The sequence below is a fragment of the Cimex lectularius genome, unplaced genomic scaffold (genome assembly GCF_000648675.2).
Source record: "Cimex lectularius strain Harlan isolate CLEC.00 unplaced genomic scaffold, Clec_2.1 scaffold2, whole genome shotgun sequence".
Lineage (NCBI taxonomy): Eukaryota > Metazoa > Arthropoda > Insecta > Hemiptera > Cimicidae > Cimex > Cimex lectularius.
This window is the reverse complement of record NW_019394219.1, coordinates 5,003,167-5,021,799: the sequence shown is the minus strand read 5'-3', so window position 1 is coordinate 5,021,799 and position 18,633 is coordinate 5,003,167. Positions and strand designations below refer to the sequence as shown.

Genomic DNA, 18,633 nt, shown 5'->3' with positions numbered 1-18,633 from the left:
ACAGGACCTAACAGAGTTAACAGTAAGATCGTGAACGCCCCCTTCTTTTCATAGCATGTTAAACGTTAATTTTTCCGCAATGCCTTACACCTAACCCTAACATTGGTTCTGGCCTGTTAGATCGAGCAATGTTAACCAGCCTATTTTCACAAGTCTACATCATCATTTTTCTCAGTCTAAGAGGACCTAACAGAGTTAACAGGGTTAACAGAAAGTTCGTGAATAATCCTAATATCTCATCATAGTGAACATCTAAGTTACTATTTTAAATCATTAACATTACCTGCGTTGAGTATTAACACCTGAGTTGAAAAGAATCTTGTCATATACCATCATATGCCAAAAACATTTACAGTTACGTAAACGAACAGCACCCACGTTTTTAGAAACAAACAAAAATGAAAACTTAACAACGCTAACAACAGACATATGCAGATATATGTAAATATTAATATCACTGTTCTGAATATTTTGATTTATTCAATTGTTTGGATTATATCTATTGGATGTAATGAGTTATTAAGATTTGATGATATCTTTAATTTTAGCCCTAGTTATTCTTACATATTTAAATGTATTGTTCTTTAGTTTATGCTTAAATTAAACAAAAAATCATTAAAAATCATGAAGGAATATATTTTTTATAGTTTTTGGAATTGAAATAAAATTGTTTTACATTTTTCAAATATTTTTTATTTAATTAACGGTTTATCAGTTTTTGGGCAATCAAATATTTTTAGCTTCGCTTCTCCCCCCGCGGAATCAAGGAGAGACTAAAATTTGTAAGGTTTTTTTTTATGATCTCTGGTGTAATAAAACCTGCCTCCGAAATGTTAATACGCCAGTGCCTCCCCAATTTTTAGCTGTACACGTGGTATGATGGCCTTCAGCAGAATATCGAAAATCCTGAAAGACCCCAAACTAAGGTTTGGCTAAGTATGAATGTTTAGGTATCCATCAGTTGTATAGCCTTTTTACCACGTGCGGAAGGGGAAATACGAATGAAAATCATAAGTATTATTTAAAAAAATAGCCCCGTAAGCTAAACGGACGAAAAAAATATCGACCTGAAAATTGGTCAATTTCTTCTTTTTTAACCATCTTCCCGTTTCCCTGATATCTCGATGAAATAGATAAATTTAAATTTGTTAATTATATTGTAATTGATTATCAATTTATTTTAATTGATATATCACGCCGAACCATTACCAACCATTAATAACCATTAGTTTTTTTTCCCATTGTCGCCCCCTTTCACCTCAAAGAAGTCGCCTTCACACATAAAAATGTTTTTCTATGCCGACTTCCTTCCCCACCCCTTCAAAATCCAGCGTACATACACATAAAACAACAATATCTCACTGGTACTCTCAACACGACACACAACAATGACATCTACACAGAAAACGAAAACTTTGAGTAAGTACAAATACATTGATTGCATCTAAAATCTCTAGCATTGTATAAATTCGTTTTTTTCTCATCCTACACTTGTATAATTTAAACAACCTCAATAAAGATCGAAACATTAGCAAGAAAAAGAAAATGTTTTTCTAAACCTACGCCCAGACCGCATTTCACGATCTCCAAATAATCTTTGAATTGATTATTACTTTATCAATTTCACGCAGATATACGAGACAAGATCATTGTTCCCGTCCAAAACTCCCCTAAAAATACATAGAAAATATTCTTCATTCATTGTATGTAGTTTAATTTGCGGAAAACTATATCGATTTAAAGATTTGTCATGAAATAAAAAAAAAATATTCCGGTACCGGGAATCGAACCCGAGCCTCCTGGGTGAGAGCCAGGTATCCTAGCCACTAGACCATACCGGAGATGCCTTAAAACCTTTTGGTACGCTAACTTGCACGGAAACCCCTTCCCCATAATTTTTGTCATTTTTGTAATTTCTAAACAATATATAATTTTGTATTTCTTTATATGTTGTTCCAAACGAATTAAAAATTTGTACAATTATTTTCTCAATGCCTGCCTTGATAATAATAATTGCCTCAATTCAGGTTGTAATAATTGATCTTTCGATGTCGGTTGATGACTTCAGCAAGATAAAACAAAACTACCAAACAATTAAAATTTTGTTAGAACTTAACCATCTTGCTGTATTCACAAATAACATTTTCCAATTTTAGGTGTTTTTTTTTCGTCGAACGAAGAGTGGAAACTTTGACAGGAGCTTGATCGATATTGGACATCCACAGGTCCTCGATGTCGGACTGTTGTCAGACACGTTTCACATTATCAACACCCCCAATGGACGTCTGTTGGCTTGCTGGGGTGTTTGTTCCTTTACGTAGCATCCTGTTAGAGGGGAACGGAGCATGTATTTTTCAAAGCCTATGTCTTTGAAGGAAATAATTCACGTTGTTCTTCCCTTCAACCTGGTATTTTGCCGCTGTTAGGAAGAGTTAAACTGACACTTAGTATCTGTTAATTGACAAAACCACATTCATGCAGACATGCAGTAATTAAGCTGGAGGTTTAGCACTATTATCTATGATAATTGAATTTTGACTTTCAATTTTTTAACGCCATGTTTTCTTCGTTGTTTCCAAAGGATTCCGCCAAAACATCCATGTTTGGGAATAAATCGTTTTAAGAACGAAAGATTTACTTGTTTAATATTAGATTTATTTAACTCAAATTATTTTTTCTTGTTTTGTTTATATATTTTTATTTCAACATATGTTAAACCATCATAAAATTAACATAAGTGTCATTAAAATACAGCTGAAGAAGGTAAAATCAAAATTAAAAAGTACACATCTGGAAAACCGCGTACACAATAACGATACTTAAAAAAGAAAAGCATCCGCTGGAGGCAAAAAACTATCGACCCATATCTTTAACCTGTTCCATGTGTAAACTAGCTGAAAAGATGATTGCGAACCGACTACACTGGTATCTAGAGACCCGAGGGCTGCTACCTGAATGGCAAAGCGGCTTCAGAAGAAACAGGAGTGCAAGGGATAATCTTGTAAATCTAGAGCTATATGTGACTCATTCCAAAACAAAAATAAATTGTTAGCGGTATTTTTAGATATACAAAACGCGTTTGACCGAACATGGAGACGTCTGATTATAGACACGCTACAGAATTTAGGGATATCAGGAAGTATACCATTATTTATTATGAATTTTCTAGACAGAAGAAGTTTTCCTGTGAGATGTGGCTCCGCATACTCAGGGAGCTTTGTTCAGGAAAATGGAGTACCACAGGGCAGTGTGCTTAGTGCTACACTTTTCTGCTTAACCTTTAATGAGGTACTTAAGCATATACGATCGGCGTGTAGAGCAATGCTGTATGCAGATGATCTTGTATTGTACTGTCAGGGAAAAAATATAACAACGCTACAAGAAGACATTCAAACTAGTCTAAAAGATGTTCATCAGTGGCTATGCAAAAATGGTTTTACTTCCATTGAAAAGTCAGCAGGAATTCTATCCTATAAAAGACGACCTAGTAATTGTCCAGTTTTGTATATTTCAAATAACCCAATCAAACTCGTAGACCGAGCCTCCTATCTTGGAGTTATATTTGATAAGAATTTAAATTGGACTGCTAACCTCAAAACTTTGAAATCCAAGTGTTCCCAAGCACTGAATGTCATGAAGACTGTAAGCTCATGTTCATGGGGTGCTGATCGCAAGGGCTTACATGTTTATACAGAACTCTTGTGCGATCTCGTCTAGACTATGGTGCAAATGCTTATGGCTCAGCCTCATCGAGTAAAACTTGTATGCATGACCCCATGAGTCCTTCAGGCTTCCGGTCCAGTCCCATTAACAGTCTCCATGTAGATGCTGGAGAGGTTCCTTTAAAATTCCGACAAACTTGTTAGATCTAAAATATTTTTCCAAAATTATTTCCTCTCCTGCACACCCACTTAATTATTTTTTTCCTGGAGGTAACCTTTCACATAATATTCAACCTACTATCAAGCCGAATCCTTTTTCTGCTAGAATATCGCTAATGTTACTGGATGTACAGTTCATGATACCACATTTGCAAAAAGAAACTTGTTCAGTCATACCTACTACCAAAACCAAAAGTAATCTTGTCTCTGAATATGCATAATAAAAATGACACTCCTAGCTATATATATATATGGGTGGGAGCAGCTTGTGTTGTTAGATATAGAAAATGTTTATTCACCTTAAACTCAATAGCAAGTAACTATACAGCTGAAATGATGGCAATAATCAAATCACTGAACGTTGATTGCTCAAACAATACACTGGTCGTATGCATTGATTCGATGTTAGCCCTACAAGCCTTGAACCACCCGTTCTCAAATAACCCCATGGTTCAGGATGCCCTTTATTCTCTGAAGTGTCTTTCACAACGAGGGAAGTGTCATTTTTGTTTGGATCCCTGGGCATATGAATATTTTAGGCAAGGAACTAGCGGACAGAGCTACCAAAGAGGCTGCAGTAAATGGCAGCAAAATCAGCGAGATCACAAGGAATGATTTAAATTCCGTTTTACAAATTAAAGTATGGACACAATGGCAATTGGAAATAAAATCCACTGTTCGAAAGTGGCCATCCTCATCTAGAGTTAGAAGAATCGAGCAAGGTAGAGCCACCAAGGGATACTTGTTGGCTCGTCAGCCACCACCGATTTGCCAAAACTAGGCACCAGAGTTATGCGGGGAACACACTCCGATGCAGCGCTACCCGATGCTACCCTACGCCTTGTCTCGTTTTGGTAGGGTGTGCACATCTATTCGAAGCCAAATGCATGCTACATACAGTCACATAGCGTGTATCACAAATCACTATCACAATCGCATCGCTTCTTTTATTCTTAATGCACTATTTTGAGCAAAACCTTGTAATAAATTGTTAGTTAAATTTTATTAGCACAGCCAATACATTCTTAGTTAAATTTAATTGTTTTAAATAAAGTTATTCCGTGTTTTGATAAATTTTCTATAAAATTTTTTTATAAAAAAACTCATGAATTTTCGATCCCGTTTAATTTGGTTTACATTAAAATAAGCTGTTGTAATTAATATAACGACAAAATTACATATACATAGTTTGAAATAAACTACAAAAAATATGAGTGTCCGCTTCTGACGGTACTCGATGAAAATGGTGTAATTTTATGAGCAAAACCATGTAATAAATTGTTAGTTAAATTTTATGAGCAAAATCATGTAATAAATTGTTAGTTAAATTTTATGAGCAAAACCATGTAATAAATTGTTAGTTAAATTTTATAAGCAAAACGGTGAAATTGTTAGTTAAATTTTACGAACAAAACAGTGCAATAAATTATAGTTAAATTGCATGAGCAAAATCATGTAATAAATTGTTAGATAAATTCATTATATTAAAAAAAATGGTTTTCCGGGGTTTTGATCAATTTTCTGCCAAACGATTTAAATTAATTTTTTCAATAAAAATGAATGAATTTTTGATCTAGCTTAATTTGTTTTATATTAAAATAAGTATGTTGTAATTAATATAACGACAATAATACAAGTAATTTTTGTATAAAAATGGGAGTGTCTGATTCTTTTGTCTTCGACTGTACTGGATGCTACCCGCGAAAATCTGGACAGTGGGGATCGCGTAGCATAGAGTAGGGTAGCGTTGCATAGCATCGGGCAGATGTGACGGGGGTAACACCATCTTATGGAAAAATGGACTTTGGATTTGCGTCGGGTTGCGTCGCATAGCGTTGCATCGGTGTCCCCCGCTTTAAACTTATAAACTTGACCGTCGAATCCTACTTCGATCTAAACACCAGCTTCAACAAATCTATTACCTCCATGAAAAACACCAGGTGAGTAAAAATGAAAACCTGGTTTAGTTTAATAATATTTAGTTTGGATTACTTTGTCAACTTTTCGTACTTCTCTGGTCAGTACTTTTCATAATTAAGAATTTATTTGTAAATGTTAAATTTTTTCTCCATAATTTCAAGTAAAAATATAATTATAGTATTGATTGAACCATTTTTTGTTGGACTGAATTCTCCTCTCCAATCCACGTTATTCGTTTGTCTATTCAAGTAAATATACCTTAATTCAAATTCATGAAAACGGATTTGGTGGTATGCTGTGTCATAAAGCCCTTCCCGCCACCAGGCGGATTTCGCCCCCCTTATCCTTTGAACGTTGCCGAAAAGAATTGTGAAACTAAAATCATTTTTCATGCCACGTCACCGATCTCGTGGGTAATATATCGTTTTCTTATCGTCATCTGAAGCAAATTTCATATAGAAGTGGTTACAGATGAATTTTATGTTGCAGATCAGATACGATAACTTAAATATAATAGATATATAACAAATTCATTAAATTGATTATTTCTCCTTTTGTACCGGCTTTTGACCAGAGCGCACCGGTTGAGTGGACCTATCTATAATTACTTAGTTGTTGGAGCGCTTAGCTGTAAACCAGATTGCAAAGAAATTGTTTTGAGTAATGAAATTTGTGATAAAATTAATTCTGTTGTCGAAATAATCCATACTTTTACCAAGTTTCCCTCTTCTTAAAAACGTTCTGGCCTATTATAATCAGGTAGTTCGTGTTCTAGCCCTAAAGGGAGAAAAGGACCCAGGAAAACAGTGAAAACTATAGATTCAACAGAAATAAGTCTCGAACAATTCTTCAGAAATGCAAAGCAATTTATAATTAATTTAAAAACCGTACCATCAGCAGAACAGCTCATCCTTCCAGAAAAATTTTTTTCCTTAATATTTCAATACTGGCCATCCAGAAAATATTAGTGACTTCTGACAGAAAAATAATAGCTCCGGGCCATTTGTGCGACTTCCTCCAGCTAGTACTGACTATCCTGACAAAGTAAGTAATTTCATTTAAGCGTGAAGTCTGTTGAACAACTTTTCTTAGCTACCCCACATATTGTCCTTACACAACTAAAAATAAACATTATAAACCTTCTATTAACCATTTTATTAAACCTCACAACCTTTCCGCATTTTTTTTTTTCATTTTATCTTTTATAAATCTATGCCCCGATAGACTTACATGGGCTGATTTTCAAAAAGACCGACACCACGAGAGTTAATAATTCCTCTGCTATGGCCAACCCTCGTAAAAAGATGTTGAAACGGAATTAACTTTGATTTATGAAGAATTTCGTTTTTTCTCCTTCTTTTCGCAGGTAAGATTTTAGAAAAAAAACACGTTTCACTTAAGGTAAACATTATTCATGAATGATGAATCGGGTTCAGCAAAAACGCCTCTGCTGACTCACATTGCATTGCCTTCAAACGCTCAGGATCGAATCATACCAGATCCGGTATGGTCTAGTGGCTAGGATATCTGGCTTTCACCCAGAAGGCTCGGGTTCGATTCCCGGTACCGGAATCAAGTTTTTTACTCTAAATTATAATAATTGTTTAAAAATAGCAATAAAAGGAAAATTAACAGTAATAATTTTTAACGTAATATTTTAATGCAAATATTTTTCTTTACTGAGGATAAGCAGACTAGAAAAACGGAAACGACGAAACTGCAGGAAAAATTTAGTTCTGAACTTTCTCGTAGTTGGTTGCATATGAACCTGAAGTTTCGCTCATATTGGTCTGTGAAGCTACTGCCATGGTCGCTCCTGATGGTTAGGGATGGATCTGTATGTATATAGGTTGAGGAATGTCGCGAAGGGATCAAACCCCCCAAGATCGGGAACAAGTTTTAAAAAAAATTTAGTTAATATAAAAACGTAACCAAGTTTTTGTACGTTGTCAGTCTGTAGATAAAAAATGCAACAAAAGTTTTACTTCTTGAAGTATTCTGAAGAATAGACCTTATGACAAAATGCCGAAACGTGTCTGGCAGATTAAAACCACGATCATAAAATATATCAAATTCATAGGAAACGAAGAAACTGCAGGGCTTATTTACCTAGATTCCTTTTTAATGCCTGCAGATGGCCAGCGTATAGTTTGCTCGATTCAAATGATTCTAATTTGTCAAACTCCATTCAGTTTGCCTCTTTGTAATGGGTTTCTGGAATGTCGCGAAATGGTAAAATAGTAGAGAAGAACTTTTCAGCAGGAATATTGTATTGCAATCAAATAAATAAGAGGTCCACAGGGCAGATCCGGTCTAGACACTAGTGGCTCGGATAGGTTTCACCCAGAAGGTTAGGGTTCGACGCCCGCTGCCGGAATCAAGTTTTTTACTTTAATTAATAATCTTAATTATTTAGCAATAACAGTAAAATAAACTTTCTTTTCAAGTCCTCAGACATTAATTAATTTAACGTATACTTCTGCTTACCTTCTTTATCATCAAGTATGTTATCTTTTATATTATATTGTGGTTGAAGAACTTGGTTTTTAGCCCATCCAGGTCTGCCAAACCGCTTTGGTTTTTCTTTAATTTGGTTGGGCTTGTGGAAGTCACCTAATGCTGAAACATTCAGCAAAGGCGCTTCAGCAGGATCATTGCACCCCATTCAAATCCCTACTAACCTCACCGGCTATATCCGGTATGGTCTAGTGGCTAGGATACCTGGCTCTCACCCAGGAGGCTCGGGTTCGATTCCCGGTACCGGAAATATTTTTTTAATTCAATTAATTTTAAAAACAGAAATGTATGTTTTCTCGAACTTTGTCAGAAAGATAAAACGTTTGACTTTTTTATTTTATTTTATTCTTTTTGCGTCTACGGAATGATGAGTCAGCGAAATGCCGAAATCTGTTCGACAGACATAGCACTGTATGGAAACACACTGAACGAATCATACTAACTCTGGCGTAACCTAATGGCTAGAAAATATCTGAATTTAACCAAGAAGGCTCAGATTTAAAAAAAAAATGTTTACTTCTTTTAATTTTAAAAACGGAAATGTAACCAGGGATTTGTTTTACGTTGCCATACAGTTGATAAAAAATTTAACTTAATATCTATTTTTTGGTGTGAAGAAAAGCCGAAAACTATCCGATAGATCAAACACCGAACATGTGCCGACCAGTTGATCGGTAGCGACGAAACTGCACAACATACTGTGTGGCTGTAAGGATTATTGTTGATGCTAGCAGGTGAGGGGGTCAATGAAGGGTTTGAACGTTGCGAAATGCTGAACATTCAGCAAGAGAGCTTGAGCAAAAACATTGCACTCCATTCAAATCCGTACTAACCCCTCTGGATATGTCAGGTGATGAAATGCAAAAAGTTATAAGATAAACGGAAACCGAAGATAGAACAACCAGATGAAAAATCTATTTATTTCACTAGAATTATTCTTTTGGAAAAATGGATCGTGTTCTGCAAAAGCGCTTCGGCCTACCCTTGAAATGCACAGGAACAAACCGTACCAGATCCGGTATGGTCTAGTGGCTAGGATATCTGGCTTTCACCCAGAAGGCTCGGGTTCGATTCCCGGTACCGGAATTATGTTTTTTACTTTTCATTAATAATAATGAGAAACGTGTCCGTTGTTTTTAAAACAACATTTTTTTCATTTTTGAGATTTGAGGTGTGTAAAAAACCAAATTACGAAATGCAAAAGCTGACGGTCCGGTAGCTTGGTTGATTCTGTCGGTCCTGGTATGCCAATGAACATTGTTTTGTTTGTTTGGGTTGGGTGGAGGAATGTCTCGAAATACTTAAACATTCAGTAAGAGCGTTTCAGAAATTAAATTCAGTTTCATTGGAACGCCCCAGGAACCCCACAAACGAGATCCGGTATGGTCTAATGGCTAGGATACCTGGCTCTCACCCAGGAGGCTCTGGTTCGATTCCCGGTACCGGAATCAAGTGTTTCATTTTATTTTATTTATAACTAAAACGTAACCGGAGTTTTGTAAGTTCATACCTTTACGTAATTTGTATTTTTTGAAATCTGCCCGTCGATGTACATGATAACGAATTCGGAGACGTCTCTGATGACTACAGCGAGGATAGACAAAAATCGTTGGAAACAATGAAACTACCGGACTCATTTATTTGTGAGACTCTGATTAATCTAATCTAGTTTATTTATTTATTTTTTAATTTTCTTTCGTTGGTTTAGAAAGGAATTAAAAAAAAAAAAACAACGAAAAACTTCAACTAGAAAAAACAATATTAATTTGACCAACGGATTCAGCAAAAGCGCTTCAGCTGACGCATGGCACTTAATAATAGTTTTTACGCTGACAGGCAAAAAATTCCACCCAACTGATTTTTTTAAATTTTCTCGATAAAAAAAATTCTGCGCTTAATTTGTTGCATTGTTTTTATCAATAAATATTTAGTCCTTAATCCAAAACAAGGATAAAGGATTTTTCAATGTTTAATTTTTACGGATTTTAAAATGTTCATTCAGTCTCATTTGACTTCTGAAGCAACAAACTGTTTAGTTTCCATCATTGTTTTCTGAATTTAAGTTTTTAAACTTAAACATGCCCCTTAGTGTTGTGGATGTTCAGCGTGGTGTGTCACTTATAGATGATGGACGTTCCATCAGGTAAGCGGCTATTGCCATCGGAGTTCCCTACGAAACACTGCGAGACGCCGTTAGCCGTTTTCGAGAAATTGGGTCCTACTATAGAAGGCCCGGTTCTGGACGCCGTAACAGAACTACAGGATGACCGTTTTTTAACTGAGAATTTTGCGAAACCGACACCTTACTGTTGCTCAAGCGATTCATCAGCTCCAGGAAGTTCGAGGTGTACAAATGTCTGAACGCACATCTCGAAGAAGATAAAAACGCACTGATAGCATTTCGCCTCATAAGAGGACCAGAATTGACCAAAACAAACGGAGTTGCACGGCCGTCATTTGCTCGAGAACACGTCCACCACTCCACGAACCTGAAAGACCTCGAAGTGAAGAATGGGCTAACTTCCACCAAAAAGACATTTCTAGACTGGTAGAAAGTATGCCAAAATGTAATTAAGGAGGAAATACACGATATTGAAATGTTAATTAAAAATCTAAAACAAAATTAAAATAAAGTTTATCTGTCCATCTTAAAAAAAAATTTTTTTCCTTAGCAAGTTGCATTTTTTCATTTTTTTAGACAAAGACTCAATTTTAAAGTTAAAAAACGTGAAACTTTGAGTAATATATAAAAAAATATATACAAATCAACATATATTATAAGTGGGCGATTTTTTTTTGTCTGTCAGTGTATTTAGTTATCAGTATTGAAGTTATCCATCCACTATTACTAATAATACTACATTAAATCTATCGAATACAAACAAACCCGCATACATTTCCATACCATTTATCAAAGGCCTATCACACAAATTAAACATTTCTCTTGTCCAATAACTTCAAAATAGCTTTCAAAAATTATAAAACAATTCAAACACTTTTTTCCAAAATTAAAGATCCCACACCAATAACAAATAAATCTGACGTAATCTACAAGATCAACTGTCCGGCAACTTACATCGGTCTTACATCCCAATATCTGGACAAGTGAGTAAATAGAGTAAAGCAACATATCTGTGATTGCAAAAAACCCAAGCAAAATCCTACAGCACTCGCTACCCACCATTTTGAACCAACACAATTTCGACTTCAAAAATCCAAAAATATTACATACAGAACAAAACAAATATAAACGTAATTTCTTAGAAATTGTTTATATCAACCGAGATAAACACAGCATCAATTACAGAACAGATATATGTAAACTCAGTCGCAGCTACGCCAATATCATTAATCAAATTCAATATAGATAACATACATATATCATCACATCACATTACATTCCACACACCAAATATTTTTCACATAGTCTAATTTCCCAACAATTCAGCTTTCCTTTTCCTATTTATCCCTCCCTTTCTATATAATCCTGAAAGGATAATCTGGCCGAACCATTACCAACACATTTTTTCCCTTCGTCGGCTCCTTTCACCTCAAAGAAGCAGACATCCTTCCCCATCCCTTCAAAATCCAACGTACATAAACACAAAAAAGCATAATCTCACTGGCACTCTCAACACGACACGCAAGAATGGCACAATTACACAGAAGACAAACACTTTGTGTGAGTAGAAATACTTTGATTGTATATATAAAATATATTTTGCATTGTATTAATTCACTTTTCCACATCCAAAATGTAATTGTAATATGTAAACAATGTTTGTAAATCCCAGGCCCTGAAGATGATATCAATAAAAATCGAAACGTTGGCACGATAAAGAAATTTTCTTTCTGAAACCTATATCACACCAGACCGCATCTCACGATTTCTAAATTTTAAAAAAAATGAACTTTTTTTGTTGTAACGTTTTTGCTAATAATTATTACAGACAGTAATAATTATTAACGTAATATTTTTTATTAATGTCAAATTTTTCAACACCGAGGATAAACAGGTCAGAATAAACGGAAACGTCGAAACAGAAAAATATATATTTTTTGGCTATCTTGTTCTTTTTTACGTGTGAAATTTCTAATGTATGCCGGTAGATGACTAATATATATTTTGGTCAACCTTATCAACTTGCCATCGCTGCTGTAGTGTGTCAAACGGCCTGGTGAAATTTGGCAAAACATTCAGCAAGTGTTACAAAAGCAACACTGTACTGCATTAAAACGAAGAGGAGCATCCTAGGGCAAGACTGGTATGGTCTTGGCTAGGATATCTGGCTTTCACCCAGAAGGCTCGGGTTTTTTATTTTATTTAATTATAACTATTATTTAATAACAATATCCAGAAACTGAAGCATTTTTTTGTAAGTTGATAGAGAGGATATATTTTAACATAATTCTTACTTTTGCTAATCTTCTTAAACATCTATGCCGTATCGACTTTAACATACTGTAGTTGACGAACCTGGAGTTTGGTTGATTCTGTACATCGTGGACGGCCATGATTGTATTGCATTACATTCAAACGAATAGCAGAATCCAGGAGTATATCCGGTATGGTCTAGTGGCTAGGATACCTGGCTTTAATCCAGAAGGCTCGGGTTCGATTCCCGGTACCGGAATGTTTTTTCTTATACTTTTATTGATATTCCCTATTATTTATAAATAAGAAGTCAAAAGGTTGGTTGACAGGAAACACGATAGTAAAATGTTTTGCAAAAATAGCCTGGTGACAATATGTTTCGGATATTTTGAAATAATACCACCTGGATTTTTTCCCACGTTTTTAATGGAACAGAGAATAACGACTGATCTATTTAAGGATTCTAGACGGCTAGTGTAGTTTGCCAGTGGTGGTTACGTTTTAATTTGAAGATGAAATGACAATATGCAGAATACCATACCGGGGCATATCCAGTATGGTTTAGTGGCTAGGATACCTGGCTTTAATCCAGAAGGCTCGGGTTCGATTCCCGGTACTAGAAACTTTTTTCTTATACTTTTATTGATATTCGCTATTATTTATTATTAAGAAGTACAAAAGGTTAGTTGACAAGAAACACCCTAGTAAAATATTTTGCAAAAATAGCCTGGTGGCAATATGCTTCGGATATTTTGAACTAATACCACCTTGAGTTTGAAAAAATGGTCGATTTAATGATTTAGACTTCTGGTATAGTCTTTGTGATGGTTATATTTGCAGTTGAAGATAAAATGACGATTTGCAGAAACGCGTTATGATAGATCGTGGCACCTATGCTGTACAAGGATATTACTTCTGCATAAATAAAATGAGGCCCACATAAAACTATGCTATCATAGGTGTGTCGTATCAGTTCTGATCCATTACCTCACAGCCGGCTCATTCTAGCAAAAGTCTTTGCCTTTGCTGAAACTCTTTTGGCCACTTGGAGTCATATTGACTTAGGATCTTTGTAAAACTACACAATTAGAGGGGGCCACCCCGCGCCGAAACAACACTCCGCCCTTGTGGTAATCCTTTTAGCCCGGAGGATGGTTTGGTTTTATATGCCTTATTTGATTTCCCTCTACTCGGGCATTAATTGAAAGGAAACCGGCTGGGGTGCCAGAACGGCTGATAGCGTGTGCCAGGACAGCCGCATTGCCGCAACTTTTACCCGGGTAGCGCCATGCAAAATTAACATGGCGTAGGATTATCATACTTAAACTTTTGAAATATGCCAATGCTTAAATTCTGATAACAAACTATAAAATAAATACAAACAAAACGAGTAAAAATATTGATGTTGTTAAGAGTTTTCGCCATTATTAGTATAAGATGTTGCATTGTAATTACAAAAATGAATATTTTTATGTCTAAAACAAGTAACGGTTTATTGCCCAAGAAATGAGTATACGATTTGTCTTTTTAATAGGGATTTTATTTTTAAAATTGTAATTCGTTCAGGAAACTCACAATCATATGTATTCAATTGGATTGTAATGAAAGTATGCAGTTAAGATTATATAATTATAATTATCCCATGAACGTTCTTCTTATGGAGTTGTCTATGATATTTCCTATAAAAATACTTTATATCAATATCAATTAATGTGAATCCTAGGCAATTTATTTGTCGCAAATGTTTGTCTACATGGTGCGATATGTTTCTTTTAGTTACACATTTATGGAATAAATCATGCCAGGATGTCTGAGGTGGTGTTTTTATTGGATTCATTCATGAATAATCCAGATTTCGGTTTGGTCTGGATGAAAAAACTAAGATAAATTGTTATCTGCATGCTTTTGACCTTAGGCCATTATCAGGGCAAGATATCTACAAAATGGCATAATTAATATTTTTCAATAGATGGTTGCAAATTTCTTTAAAGACACAGCCACAATATTGCCTAAGATTCAATAGTATCACAATCATTTGTAAATTTGAAATCTCAAAACCATATATCGAAAACTTAATTATGTCAATTTGCAGACATCTTTAAGATTGTTTCGCCATGGTGATGATGTTAAATTTATTTGGAGATCGTGAGGTGCGGTTTGGTGTGACGTAGAATTAACAAAACATTTACTTTATCATCCCAACATTTCGATCTTTTTTGAGATCATCTTTAGGGCCTGGGATTTATAAACATTGTTTAAATTTTACAAATACATGTACGATGTGAACAGAAAAAAACGAATTTATACAATGATAGAAAATTTTAGATTTAAAAAAAGAATAAATTTATACAATGCTAGAAAATTTTAGAATAAAAAAAATGAATTTATACATTGCTAGAATAAATGTAATTTAAGCATGAAAGGAAGGGGTTATTTACCCCGCCCCGAGGAATATCGAGTACTCTGGGGGAGTGAATGTGACCAGACTTCTATGTTTGTGGCGATATATATGTTATGTATTGTATGTTGTGTATCTATTCTTAAATTGACAACCTGAGGTACTAACAAGAGGCTAGCTTTTTAAAATAACGACGTAATATACAAGTAAAAGCAGAGAGTCAGTACCCAGATCGAGATGCTCAAATGGCTGCAGTTCAATACAAAATACGCGAGAAAGACAGGAAAGAGAAGGAATATATGCGGAGGGCCGGCGACGACCTCAGCTGTTTGTCGGCCCATAAACCTTCCACTTTATATATATATATATATATATATATATATATATACATTGCTAGAAAATTTTAGATTCAATCAAAGTATTTGTATTCACTCAAAGTGTTTGTTTTCCGTGTAAACGTGTCATTCTTGTGTTTCGTGTTGAGAGTGCCAGTGAGATATTGGTGTTTTATGTTTATGTATGTTGGATTTTGAAGGGGTGGGGAAGGAAGTCGGATTACATAAACGGGGATAATTAGAGAAAGGAAAGCAAAATTGTTGAAGAATTAGACTATGTAGAAATATTTGATATGTGCCGTTTGATGAATGTTGTATATGTTATATAATATGTTTTGTGTGATGTGATGATGATATATGTATGCTATCGATATTGAATTTGATTAACATATTGGCGTAGCTGCGACTGAGTTTACATGTGTCTGTTCTGTAATTGATGCTATATAAATATTGGAATTGTGTTGGTGTTCAAAATGGTGGCCAGTGCTGTAGGATTTTGTTTGCATTTTATGCATTCATAGATATGTTGCTTTACTCTCTTATCCAGATATTGGGATGTAATACCGATGCAAGTTGCCGGACAATTTAAAAAATTGATTTTATAACGTCAGATTTGTTTGTTACTGGTGTAGGATCTTTAATTTTGTAAAAAAGTGTGTGAATTCTTTTATATGTTTTGAAAACGATTTTAAAGTTGTCAGAAGAGATAAATCTATTTAATTTATGTGATAGGCTGTGAATGAATGGCATGGAAATGTATGTTGGTTTGACTGTATTGATAGATTTGATGTGGTATTATTAGTAATAGAGGATGGTGTTAGTAGTAGTTGTTGATTATTCTGTTGATTATGTGTTTATGGTAGTGATTGTTACGGAGGATCTGTTTGTATATCTTTATGTTCTTGTGGTGAAATGATTCATGGCTTAGGATAATAAATCTGTGAAGTAGTGGCCGTGTTTATTACTGTATGAAGAGGATGGTGTGATGTAAAGTTGAGGTAGCGATCTGTGTTTCTTGGCTTTTCATTCCAATCTGTGATTAATGTGCCATCATTGGCTAACGGTCACTAAACACCACACATTTAATTTATTTTTCCATTCAGACCACACCTAGATCTACATTATTCGCGAGTAAAAAAGTATTTAAACAGGATTCATTCAAGTTAGTAAGCAAGTTTTTATTTACAAAGATTTACACAAAATTTTATCCACATTACGTTAATTGTCACATTCAGGAAGAATACGGTAAAGAAGTATGATAACAGTGAAATAAAATTTAAAATAAATTCATTCAACGTATTCTGTTGGATTTTATGGTTTGATGATTTAGCTGAAACTTGCACTGTTGTGTTAAGTTTGGGTCATTGTGAGCGTGGGGTATCGATTTTGGGTTTGTGAGGGGCAAGGCTGACAAAACGATCTACGAGAAGGGTCACAATTCGCTTCCAATGGGTTGAGAAAATGATAGTCGACGGGGTTTTCCCACTGATAAGGACGAAGCCTTCGAAACCTACCGACACGTGTGTTTACAACGGTACAACATCGGCAATGGCTGACAGCGACTAACCTGGGCTCAGTTCGGCTTGGGATCCTCACAGCTGGCGCTCCTCGCTGGCTTACTTCCGGGCGAAACCACACTGGAAAAGCCGCGTCGGGAAATTAAGGCACTAATTACCGTATATATTCGGGGGAAATCGCGTGTTTTTATTTATTTACAACGGCCTGAGACAACGTAAACATCGCCTGTTCCCAGGGCTCGGGGAAATTCGGCCGCTCTCGTCTCGCCATGCGCTTTCCGCCACCCCTTGGAAAGCCGAGTTAGCACAGTTTCGCATGGGAAAATCGTGCTACTCTCAATTTTTTAATTTTTTATTCTATTTTATCGATTAAACCTCCTTAATTCAATATATCTAAATATAGAAAAATAATTATACATATAATAGATACTCTATCAAGAAATTAAAAACATTTTATACCAATATGCTAAAAATTTATTTGTTACAAAGAAATATTCTTTTCCCTGGTTAGATAAAGTCGATTCAAATTTATCTCGGTTTGGGCGATTTTTGTCAAAAAAAATTGAGAAAAATATATTTTTTAATTTTCCTAAAAATTTGTATTCAGAGATTTTTAGGGGTACAAAAACGAATATGAACTTAGTTGTCATACCAACTTTCTAAGCTTTCCAAACTTTTCTTATTTTTTATATTTTTAATGTTATTGTCTCTAAAAAGAACTATTTTAAAATTTAAAGAAGATCGGAAAAATAACATAAATAATAACATACATATGTCCTCCGTATGACATAAATAGACGTACCATCGAGAAATATATGCCAGTCTGGCAAAAAATGTAACGATCGAGTTGGTTTGTAAATATTATTAAGGTTTAAACATAGATTTTATTATTGTTGAATTATACAAATTTTAGAAAAACGTAATGAGGGGGAGGCGGAAAGGACTTCGAAATGCATCTACGTAAAAAATAAAAACGTTGGAAAAGCGTACGAAGTTCTTATACTGTAGATTCCCACCTAGACCCAACAAAAAAAGATGCTAGAAATATGAACTTTCTTTCTGTATTTTATGAATTGTAACGAAAGTTTGCTGTTAAGATTATATAATTATAATTATCACATCATTTTTCTGCTTATGGAGTCGTCTACGATATTTCTTATAAAAATACTTCATATCAATATAAATTAATGCGAATCTTATTCTATTTAATTGTTGTAAATTTTTGTCTACATTTTATATGATGATATGTTTCTTTTAGTTATATGTTTACCGAATAAATCTTGGCAGGATGTCTGAGGCGGTGTTTTTATTGGATTCATTCATGAATAATCCAGATCTCGGTATGGTCTAGAAAAAAAAACACAAAGATAAATTGTTAACTGCATGCTTTCGACCTATTCTTACGTCATGACCAGGGCAAAACAATCCTAAAGGGATCTATAAAATGGTATAATTAATATTTTTTTAATAACGTAAATATGTCATCCGTATGACAGAAATAAACCTATCGTCGAGAAAAAAACGCCAGTCTTATGTTGACACTCATTATTGATGACAGACATTTTAAAATATGTTTTTGATATAAAACTAGCATTCGCCTGGCTTCGCTTGAGTACTATGAAAATTTGAAGAATTAATTGCAAGCTTGTTATTTGTACATAATTGTACATAAACTTTATTTTTTGATTTG

At 34.7% G+C, this 18,633-nt stretch overlaps 1 long non-coding RNA gene and 5 other non-coding genes across 6 annotated transcripts in view; 4 read left to right on the top strand and 2 right to left on the bottom strand.

Annotated features, from left to right (window-relative positions):
• Positions 1–17,172, bottom strand: part of LOC106666846 — a 198,505-nt gene extending 181,333 nt beyond the window's left edge. Inside the window, exon 1 of the long non-coding RNA XR_001340491.2 lies at positions 16,994–17,172. This is a non-coding gene — a long non-coding RNA (uncharacterized LOC106666846). The remainder of the gene's footprint in view (positions 1–16,993) is intronic.
• On the bottom strand, positions 1,770–1,841 carry Trnae-cuc. Its single transcript has one exon. It is a non-coding gene; the product is annotated as a tRNA-Glu (tRNA).
• Positions 7,302–7,373, top strand: Trnae-uuc. The gene has a single exon. It is a non-coding gene; the product is annotated as a tRNA-Glu (tRNA).
• Positions 8,496–8,567, top strand: Trnae-cuc. The gene has a single exon. It is a non-coding gene; the product is annotated as a tRNA-Glu (tRNA).
• Positions 9,333–9,404, top strand: Trnae-uuc. Its single transcript has one exon. It is a non-coding gene; the product is annotated as a tRNA-Glu (tRNA).
• Trnae-cuc lies at positions 9,695–9,766 on the top strand. Its single transcript has one exon. It is a non-coding gene; the product is annotated as a tRNA-Glu (tRNA).
• Positions 17,173–18,633: the final 1,461 nt, after the last annotated feature.